This window comes from Parasteatoda tepidariorum, chromosome 1, assembly GCF_982258835.1.
Source record: "Parasteatoda tepidariorum strain Cologne lab strain chromosome 1, Ptep-v5.0, whole genome shotgun sequence".
NCBI classification, from domain to species: Eukaryota; Metazoa; Arthropoda; class Arachnida; order Araneae; family Theridiidae; genus Parasteatoda; species Parasteatoda tepidariorum.
In genome coordinates, this window is record NC_141755.1 from 124,655,353 (window position 1) to 124,667,052 (window position 11,700).

Consider the following 11,700-nt stretch of genomic DNA (forward strand, 5'->3'; position numbering starts at 1 on the left):
CCAGCCGTCACTGGGATTCGAGCCCGGTACCCCTCATTGGAAGGCGAACTCTATATCCCCTAAGCTACCGCGGCTCTTTCAACAAGTACTGTTATAAATGATATTTTTACCACAATTATAGCATTGGATATTTGCCTTCTTGTGCAATATAATGCAAAAGAGTGTCGCCAACGCAGCGCGCATATTAAGGTTTCTTACGTTATCCAAGAGAAAGAATTTTAAAGCTTGATATTATTCCTGGCTTTATGTTTGATATGTAATGGATTGTTGTTTAAATTTATGATAAATTTTTATGGTTAAAGTTTAAAATTATATTTTGTTACGATGTTTTAGGATATAATGAGATTTTGAGATTGAAGAAAAATTGTAGTAAAAGAGCTAAATCAAGAAGAGTTTAACCCTTTCTCACCAAATTGTTTTCGTTTTGAAACGCTGGTAAAATAGAGAGATAAAAAAGAAACCTTGAAAATGTAAGGAAATTCCATAAATTTGAGGACAACTAAGAAAATTCAGAACAAAATATTTTCACCTTCAATATTTATTATCGTAAGGATAAAATTTTCTCGCTTATTTATCCCCTTCTCTATTATACATATAAGGTAGTTTCCTACTACCGTATATGTATCATACATGGATATCTAGTTTCCGACTACAAATTATTTGGAACAGTTGACTGTGCTCGAATGGTGACCCCTATACATAAAAAGGCTGACTAAGGTCTTGAAGTCTGCGCCCGTGTGAAAATCAAATTGTGAGTACAAAGGAAAGTATTTTGTTGATTTTAGATACAGTTATGAAATTGCATCATTGTTTAAAATTTGAATTATTGTTTAAAAGCAATATCAGGTTAATTTTGAATAAAGATGGAATCTTCTGGATTACTTAAAATAGATTGTAAGAAATAACTAGACTTCTTAATTTAATTATTATGTATAGTTTTAATACGTAAGATTAATATATTTTTGACTCCCGATGGCTGAGCGGTAGCTCTTAGAGCTGTAGTGCCTCAGGTCCCTGGTTCGATTCTCGGGCCGGGCAAGGTTGACTTAGCCTTTCATCCCTTCAGTGGGTCGATAAATGAGTACCAATCATGCTTGGGAACTAAACACTGGGAGTTCCGCGCTCGGCTGACCACCTGACCGGAACATCTGCTTCTGCACCCCAGAGCCCAAGGTCAAGAAAACTGAGATGGGCACAGTAGGCCTTGGCCCTGTAGGGCTGTCGCGCCGCTGAGTTTAGTAGCTTAGTTTAATATATTCTTAACACTTGATAAATAAGTTACACTTGATGTATGCTAATAACCAACTTTTAAATGTCAATTCCTGCCTTCCTTCATTTGCTTAGCAGTGAAAAGCTTAAGAATTGAAATGATAAAGTGATTAGTACAAAACCGTGGGTCTATGATAATTAAAAACGAATTTTAATCGTTCTAAAAAAGGAAAAAAGTAAAATGTTGCAACAGGGGATACAAAAAATGATAGAAACCAATTGAAGTGTTTTTGTCTTTGATGGTGTAAGGGACAATTGAAAAAAAAAATGTTTGATGGAGAATTATAGCTTGCTTTGAATGACTAGGAAAAATAAGGAGGGTTTCTAACACGAATTTAAAACGTGCCCCTGAAAAATTCCATTTTTCCAACAATGAATGATGCTATGGATTTTCTCGGTCTTCGCAATGAACTAAAAAAAAATATATTTAGACATTAAATACAATGTGAATTCCCCTTTTTGTTGTTTTTTCCCCGTGAAATTGGATTTAAAATTCATGGTTTGCAAAAAGGAAGTAAACAAAAGTAAATCAAAAAGTAAGGAAATTTTTTTATTTTTGCAGTATGTTGTATCTGAAGTCACCACATATATGCTGTGAGTGAAGTTGGAATATCCATTCATCTAATGGAATGTCGTGAAGGCAAATTTATGGATGTACTACTCCATGCGTGCATCATTGAGTAACCCTTCGATTTATAGGATGTAACACTACACCACAGTTTACTCGATGGTACTTTCATTAAGCAGTGCTTTCATACGTATGACCTTCGACACTCCATTGGTACATGGGCTGTAATAGATATACCAACCACACTCATAGCGTATATGTTAGGACATCAGTGTTTTTTTTTTTTACTCTTTTTTTTTCCTTGCAAAAATACGAAATTTAACTTTTTGAGTTATTTTTATATTAATGCGTAATTCAAAATGGGAGGGTGGGCCAAATTTTAAATATATATTCTTAAATTTCCTGCATATTTACTTCTTTTTGCATATTTCATTTACATTTACTGTCTTCCTCCGTTTACATGTTTTTTTAAACTCCTTTTCCTTTAATCTTTTGATTTATTTTTCTGCTTTTATTTTCCTGTTATTCCATATTATTTCCTTAAATGTTTTTTTTTAAATTTTATTTTTAATAATAATTTTTTTCCTCCCTTACCTTTAGCCCATAATTGCCTTTTACCTTTTTGTTCCTAGATTTTGTTTGTTTCTAATAACTAAATTCTACGTGTGCGTTATATTACTACCAATCTTACTTTTTATTTTTATTTTTTATGTACGATTTAACAATTTATTATTTCTCTTGCGTTATCAAGGCAGAGCTTGAAATTTTGTTGAAAATGCATAATTACTTTATAGTCTATTTTGAAATTTGATATTAAAAATAATTTTGGTAAGTAAATTACAAACTGATTGAAAATTTTCAATTATTTGTTTTTGTGAATTGTTAATGTTTCAATGTAGTTTTTAGTTTAAAGCTTGCGTCTTACAAAACAGTGCCAAAGTTCAATTCTAAAAATTGCATGATATTTTGAAAATTAAAAATATGAGCTTGTGACAAATTACACACGCATCGAATTGCATTCACAATACTTTTAACGACATGCAATCTCACATAGCGACTTATATAGATTTTTACGTATTGTGTATAAATCCTCGTGATTTTGAACTGAACTCAGAAGGCAAAGAAATTTTATATCAAAAAAGGAATATGAAAGAGACAATAGAAAAATCTAGATAAGATTTTAATTCATTATGTGGTTTTTTTACTATTAAGGACATTTTTTTTAATTAAACGGCTGACAATTGAACATAATGCTAACGCAGCTCCTGAAGCCGGAATGCAAACATCAGAACAAGAGTTCAATATTGAATTCTTGATTTTTTTTTACTGAAAGTTTCGGTTGATTTGGATAATTGATATTTTTTCTCTTTAACTGAATTAAAATTTTCCCCCAGGGGGTTTGCTTAACCCTACAATAAGAATTTACTTTATTCTTAATTCTGACTACTTTTAAATTCATATTTTGTATAGCTTTTATTCGTGTGTATTTCTTTTGGAAAAAAAATCGCATGTAGAAGTTAAACTATTTTTTTTGTAAAAATTGAAAATAAGCATTTATATTTCTTTTAAATGTAATTTTTAAAAATGTATTTTCTTAGACTTTTAACGTTTTAAAAATTTTTCAATTTTAATAGTCAATTTCAAAAAAAAAAAAAACTTATGTGAAAGGAAAAATGGAAAATCAATAGTGAAGAACGGCTTATATCCATTTGTTAACAGAAATGACGATTGGTTCGTAAATTTTGAGAGTTGCTAAGTTTTGGAAAATCATTAACGTGAAAAATCTTCCTGAAATTTTGTTGAAAATGCATAGTTACCTTATAGTCTATTTTGAAATTTGAAGTTTTAGTCTATAGCCTATTTTGTTCATAGTCTGTATAGTCTATATAGTCTAGTTTATAGTCAATTTTGAAATTCTGTAAGTTTAACGTGAAAAATCTTCTAAAAATCTTCTTATACACTATTAAGATAGGCAGTGCCTGAAATGGTTCCTGTCCAATCATCGATACTAAGAAAAGTATAGCGAATAGGACAATACTTGTAAGGGAACATTTATGGAAAAAAAGTTTTGAGGGAAAAAAGTATGTTTTCCAATCAGATTTTCAAATTGAATATTTCCAGAACAACCAGCTATTTAAATACAAGTATCAATATCAAGAATTGTAAACTTCGTTTTGAAATTCTAAGGGACGCAGATAAATGCTTGTGATATTCGTATACATTTTTACTTTTACGATTACGATGATCCTGAAAACTCTCAAACCCAGAACCAGCTTTCACGGATATAAATCTCCCCTCTTGATTTTCAGTTGTTTATTTCATCAAATTGTAGGGTTTAGCAAATACGGGCTTCACTTACCCGGGGCCCCAGTGACGTCCATCTTCATTTACATGCTTTAATTTTGGCATGCTTAATGCATTTTTTTTAAATATTTACTTCGAATGACTAGAATCTTATTTCCTAAAAGAATAATTTTTATATAAGTAACCGCAAAACAAAATTTTATGACTCACTAACTTATGCATTTTAAATAGTTAAAAAAATTTTTGTAATAAATTCAATGAAGTCTAATATCTCTACTATAAATTCGTATTTTCTTCAGAAAAATGAAGATGGACGGTCGGATAGAGTATTTTTGTTTTAGGTAATTTTTCAACATTGTTCTAGGCGTTTTTTAGATATTATGATTTAATAGAATTACAAAACATGGCCTCCTAAAAATTAAAAATATCAATCCGACTTTTTTACAAAAATTTATACATCTGATTGTTTAAAGGAAAAATATTTTTCATTTTTGACAGCTAGAAAATAATAGGAATTAAGAGAATTGTTTCATTATCCAGTTTTACTTATAAAGAAAAGAATATTTAATTAGCATTTATTAAAATACTTTTTCGAGAAAAGTTTCAATTGACTTAACAGAAAGGAATTCTGTAAGTTTAAATAGAAGTAAGTTTGTTTGTAATAGTAAGTTTGAATTGCAAAGAGAGGAATTCTATAAGCTGAATTCATAGGCTTGAAATTCTAGAGCTTTCTATTTACTTTTACTAAACTGTTAGATTTAAGATATTTTTAATGTATGGAAGAACAAATGCTCCCAGCAGGAATTATTTTCAGAAAAGTTTCAATATTAACAATTTGAGTGCTTGTTTTTAATGAATTTTTTTTAAGGTAATTGGTTTTTAAACCAAACATTCCACGTGTAATCAATTGATTTAAAAAAAATTACACAGTTATTAATTCTTTTCTACGATTGTGATTAAAGAATAAAATGGAATATTCTCCTAATTCAAATTCGAATACATTTGTTTTTCCAAATTGAAAAGTTTCTGTTCTGAATTTAAAGAAGTGTTGCAACTGTTTTAAATCACAACTAATGAAAACCTATTTGTTCAAAAAATTGTATTTTATTTAAAAATCGAACATAAAAAATGTGTGTGGCTGGAAAGATTATAAAACTCGCATTTATTAAAACTATAAATAAATATCACACTATCACATATATTATTACATATGATTAAAACTATGAATAAATATTTAGCAATATTAATAAACTTTTTTTGAAGAACGAAAAGGTAAAAAAAAATTCTGTTTTCAAGAAAGCAAAACTTTTTCTTGGAACCGATCCAATGAAAATAGCTTCTTTAAGTACAGAAACTTTTAATTTATCATTTTTGATTACATGTATTTTACATAGTTTAATGCTTTGTATTTTACACTTATGTATTTTACACTTATTTATGCTTTGTATTTACATGTATTTTACATAGTTTAGTTCTCGATAAGTCTTTTCTGAAGTGTTGTAATTTTTCAGGAAAAAATTAAAAAAAGATAAATTAATAGAAAAAAATTTCTTAAAAAAACTTAAATGTAAACTAGTTTTTATAAAAAAAAAAACTAGATTATCCTTTTCAAATAATCTCTATATTAAATTCATTCACAATACCCATTGTTTTCCTATTGGGGGGTTAAAACAATTTTCGTGATTTGTTTTTTTAATATATGGGATTCTCTAAAAATATTAAAGTTCTTATTTTGTGAAGTATGAAAGTTGAATAGGTATTCAATTATCGGAATTGCTTGATTCAGATAACTGCAGTAAAACCTCTCGGGAGCGACCACTCTACTGTTCCACATTAAAATGGTAGTTGATGGTTGTTCTTAGAAGTTACCTCCATTGACTTCAAACTTGGTATGGAAGGTTCATAATTTTTTCGCAAGCATTTTAAATTTTTTTTCTGAGTCATTTTCTTGGTGCGGAAGTACCACTTCTGTTGATGTCATAAGAAGACGTCTGGATGAATAAAATGTAGCATTGATAAAAATGATCCCAACTGATATAATTAAGAATAAAAACAAATTTTCCAATTATGAATGATAAAGATATTTTAAATAAATAAACAATTATGTTTTTCTTCTTTAATTTTAAATTTAATTTCATATTACAAAAATTAGTTAGCTCTAAAAGATGAGAAGAGATTTGTTTGTTTGAAATGTTTTTTTTTTCTAAAATGACATTTTTTTTCTCATTCAACAATGAAATCTATAAGAGAATGATTGATAGCATCTTCTTTAGTGCCCTCTGACTGCAACATGAGATTGTATTGTCAAAAGAGCTTTAGCCAAAATAAGCATGAAAAATATTTTATATGAAAAAAAAATATAAGAGCTGCTGCTTTCCTAGATTTTAAAGTTACAGCCAAGCATTAAAAAGTAAAGGTTTTCACATTTATTTTTATTGTTAAATTCTTGTATATACATTGTTATGATGATTTGGAGAAATTTTTTTTTAAATTTCATTTACAATATTGCATACGTCTTACTAAGTTTAGGACACTTTAATAGGAAAATTTTTAATAATTGAATCAATTTTTTAGGTGAACACAGTTTAGTTAGCCAAACTGTGGTTACTTGATCCAACCCTTTTTGTAATTCGTGTATTTATAACATTGTATAATACATAAATGTTTGAGTGTATCTGATGGAGAAAAACATTCTCTTGTTTTAAAATGTTATTTTTAAATAGAAAGTTTCGTAATTTAGAGCACAAACATAAAAAAAAAGTCGGAAAAGGAAATAAAAATCGGTAGTTTGATATTTAACCTATGTTTGTTCAACGTAATGTTTTGTTGTTTTAGTTAGAAATAATTTCAGTAAGAAAATATAAGTGATATTTTTTCAGATAGATTTTTAAGTTGTCAATTAATGGGTAGCATATTTTTACAGTTAAATGAAACGCTATGAGACTTTTCAACATTTTCAGAATTTACGAATAACAACCTGGTCGCTCACAAATATCAATTTTCTAATTTTATCTAATTTATTTAGACAAAAATGAAATATTTTTAAGATTTTCTGACAATTGAGAAGTCTACATTTTTGTTTTTAGAATGTAAAAAGATTCTTTGATTCATTAGTGATACGAACTTGCTTTATCTTTTGAAACTTTCTATTTATTCTTCTTTTTAAAGAGGTGCCAACTGTTACGGTTTATCTGTAATTTTTAGTTTCTTATTTAATAATAAATTCCTACACAATAATAATAAATATATTAGCATATATTTTAATATTAGTATTACTATACATAATTATATATTATTAGACATAGACTATATAAAATTAAGTAGATTATTTGGAAATTTCTATAGATTATATATGTTACCGTGAAAGATTGAAATAAAAAGAATGTCGACCTTCTCTGATGAATGTCCGAAGTATTTCTTATATCCTATTTGATATTAATTTATACATTATTCGATTATTACATTTATTCGATATTTTAATATCTGATAAGAATAGATTAAAAGACACATCAGTGTTCGGAGTTCTATTCCAAGAAGTGGCACTTGACCTTAAAATACATCAGTGTAGGGTATACCGGGCAAATGTACGCCAAGCACTTAACTATACCTAGTATATATTTCGGACATTTACCGAAGCGACAATGTGATTGTCAAAATTCACCGGTGCAAGTCAACAACCTAAAATTTCGGTCATTCACAGAAACATATATGTTATTGTAATACTTCTAATTTCTGATATCTAGTTAGGAAAGTTGGCACCCCTCTTCTATAGATTTTAAGTTTTCTTTACTCTATTCAAAAATATTAATTTGTTTTTATTTTGTTTTGTTTCTTATAAATGTGTTCTGGTTTTTAATATTATGGCTCTTGATACTATGGATTTTTTAAAGTGTTTTCTTGAGATCAAAGCTATGCAAATCAGGATTAATAATTGTTAATCTATTATTATTGAGCTATTATTATATTCTTACAGTGTTCATAATTTATATTATATTTATATTATAGTTATCCTCTCAAATACGTTTGTAATATTTATTTCCTTTTTTTTAAATAGAAAGCTTCTGGAAAATGCGATTGTTGGCTTAACATTCAGACTAAGAGTTCATCACTACTCATAGACTAATAAAATCGGATTAGACTGTTACCCTAATTGTAAAACCCACTCCTCCTCTTGAAACTAACTTCCCTTAAAAACTCACTTCCTCTCTGATCACATTAAATTACTCAAAACTGATTCCTTAAAGAATTAATTATAAGATTGATTTATTGGTTTTCAATTGGTTTGATGAAAATGCTAAAAAACATAGTTTTATGTAGGTTGCATTAACACAGTTTTATGCAGCTTAAAAAATATGGAAAAGTTGAAGTACATAAAGAAAGAAAAGATTGCCAGCTATTTTTCACAATTAAAAGATTTTATTACGTTTTTATATTTTTTCCTGTCCAACTAGCCAACTTACATAGTTCTAAATTGAGTTCTGATTGAGCATATATAGTTCTAATTGAAAGAGTTGACTAGAGTAAACTTCCTGCGCAACAAGTGAAATTATATAATTTTCAATTAAGCTTTGAAAGAGTGAACTTGCTACCCACGATGTTAAGTTTACTTAAGCTAAAATGTCGAAATTTTCTTTCAGAAAAATGTCAAGTTGTGAATAAGGAAATTTACGCAGAACAAAATATAATTTACACATTGAAAAACAAATATACAACTTAAAAGAGTTTGTCCCAAATGTTTTTTCTAATCAATAATTCAAAAAATTTTATTTCAATCGAATTTAAATTTAATTGTAAAATATTTTTGGGATAAAATCATTTTTTTTTGTTACAGTTACGTGTTTTTTAAAATAAATTTTAAATCGACGTTTCATGTCTTGAAAGTTTGTATGAATGTCTGTTTACATTCATCTAAATCTCTAATCAGTAATTTCTTAATTATAACAACATTTAACTAAATCAAACAAAGCTAACAAAAGTTTTCATGCATTAGCAAACAAAAAAATTTATATATAAATTCGTTATCTGTCTTAAATTAAAACAATATACTGATCTAAAATTTACAAGTTAGCACAATAATTTTGCACAAATATTTCTAATTTATTCAAGAACAAAATTATTAAAAATGTAGGTCTTATTCAACTTTAACATTTTTGAATTCTTAATCTTTATTGTTCTTAAAGAAAGAATCAACAAAATTATTTTGTGCTCAGTGAAATGATTATTAAAAATACATTGAAAAATAAATTTAAATCACTAATCTTTTCTTTTATAGACGCGCTATTAAACATTCATTAAATTTTTCAATCATAAATAAGTTTGCGAAATATCATTAAATTTAATTTGATTTATTTAGTGATTATTTCAGAAAAAGTATTGCAACCTAAAAAAAATTTTAAGAAGAAAATACTGATCTTTTTTAATTTTGCTCTCGTGTTGAGTTCAATTAACAATGTGTAGTCAAAAAATTGGTAAAGAACAGTAATAAATCCAGACATAACATGCAGGAAAGGTAAAATAGACAAATATTTTTTTTTTCTAGAATTTTATACGAAATCAAAAATGAATTTTTTGCCTTTTTTATTTGGCGTTCCTTTGCGATTGCCTGGGTTTACCAAATTATAAGTCCAGCCCTGTTCAAATACAGCAAGGATTTGCCATTTTATTCATAATATTCTTCCTAGCTGCCTATTGGCAATCATAGATGAGCAGTCTACCTATATTATTAGTCTACGAAAGAACTCTTCTGTATGTGTAGCTAACTTAATTTATTCTGTTTTGTGCCATACATAAAACAGAAGGTAAGGTAGAAGGTAAGGTAGAAGGTAATATTTTAAGTAAATAATGGATAATGGAATGTTTTTAGCGCCTTCTGAGTTTGGAGTTCAAAATATAAAAATAATAGAACACGCAATAAGTAGATAAGCTGATTATCAAAGGTTATTAAAAAATAAACATTTAATCACATACGTTTAGCAAAATCGAATTAAGGAATAGCGATTTGTCTACGAAATTTGAATTTTATTTTACAAATATGTTATATTTAATTTGCAGTGTTATCAACTGCCACAGATAACGCTTAGAAAATACTTAATTGAATGAATTTCTTAATCTGAAATTTAAGGTAAAATAATTGTTGTTGACTATCATAATTACGACGTCGGTAGTCACGTCTACTTTTTACTCTTTAAAAAACTGTTGTGCAATATTTACTTTTTAGATTTGTTTTTAATCAACTATTTCTTTTCAGGTGAAACTAATACATATTTTAGATTTTTTCTAGTTTATTGAAGTCATTGTCTTGTGTTCTCTGATTTTATTCGACTGGATGAATGACTTTTTGTATGCATACACACAGATGAAGATAGCAGGAAATATTTAGAAAATTTTGCAAGATCGTCTTTTTGGGTAAGTTTAATAATTATATTATAATGAATTTATTATGATTTGAAAATATTTTCCTTGAAAGTTGATGATGGCTTAGAGGACAGAGCGTTTGCATTCCAATGAGGTGAACCGAGTTCGAACAACAGCGATGGCTGGTCGATGAGAATTCCGCATCCGGCTAGCATCGACCACAGTTCTGACGTGAAATATCCTCAGTGGTAGACGGATCATGGGTTAGAGTCCCCTTGCCGTCAACGCTAACCGTGGAAGGTTCTCGTGGTCTTCCTCTCCATGCAACGCAAATGCGAGTTAGTTCCGTCTGAAAAATTCCTTACGAAGGCAATTTTTTCCTAATACTCGATCCAGGTGTTCCCTTGTCGCCAGTAGCTGTGAACCCAAAAAATTTGGATCAGCTGTTCAAGGGCGGTGATGAAATAAAATAACTAAGATGAATTTTTATTTTCTATTCGAATAAAATCTGTGACTTAAGGCATTCTATGGATAGACGTGACGCACAATGAGAAAAATAAATTTGAACTTAACTTCCTGAATAAGTTTAGATTTAATGATCGGATTTTCACGTCGTGCGACTCAATCTTAAAGCATGGTGCTTAGCGTTTTTAAAAAGTGCTAGAAGGTGCTTTATTTCGATTTTCGTTTCTTGAAAACCCTCAAAGGTGCTTTTTTCATTGGGTGTTTTTAAAAAGTGCTTAATTTTCCCTTTTCAGAAATGAGATTTTTTTCTTAACTATGTCGATTTTTGCCACGTATTATGCGAAATCGTGTTTTTCATATAATTCTATTCACCGTTTTCACAATTCATTCAACCACAATCGATTTCGGCGCACCGTCGGTCCATAGCGCTAATCATTTTTAAAGGAAAAGACTTCCTCATGTGCGTCTAATGAGCGATGAGATTATTGCACCCTCATGAGCAACTCTGTTGCATTTTGCAAGATATTCTGGCTTCATTTCTGGCTCACCGAAACAATCTCTCGATCATTCTATAATGGTTAATATAATCAAGAAAATAGTTATTTGTCGGAAACTAGCTATTTTATCATGATCATGTGAAGTCTTTGAAAATTATTTTGCATTTCGCTAATGTATGTAGTGATTAAAAATATTTTTTGCTGCTTAAAAAGTACTTAAAAGGTGCTTCTTTTTTGTTGAGA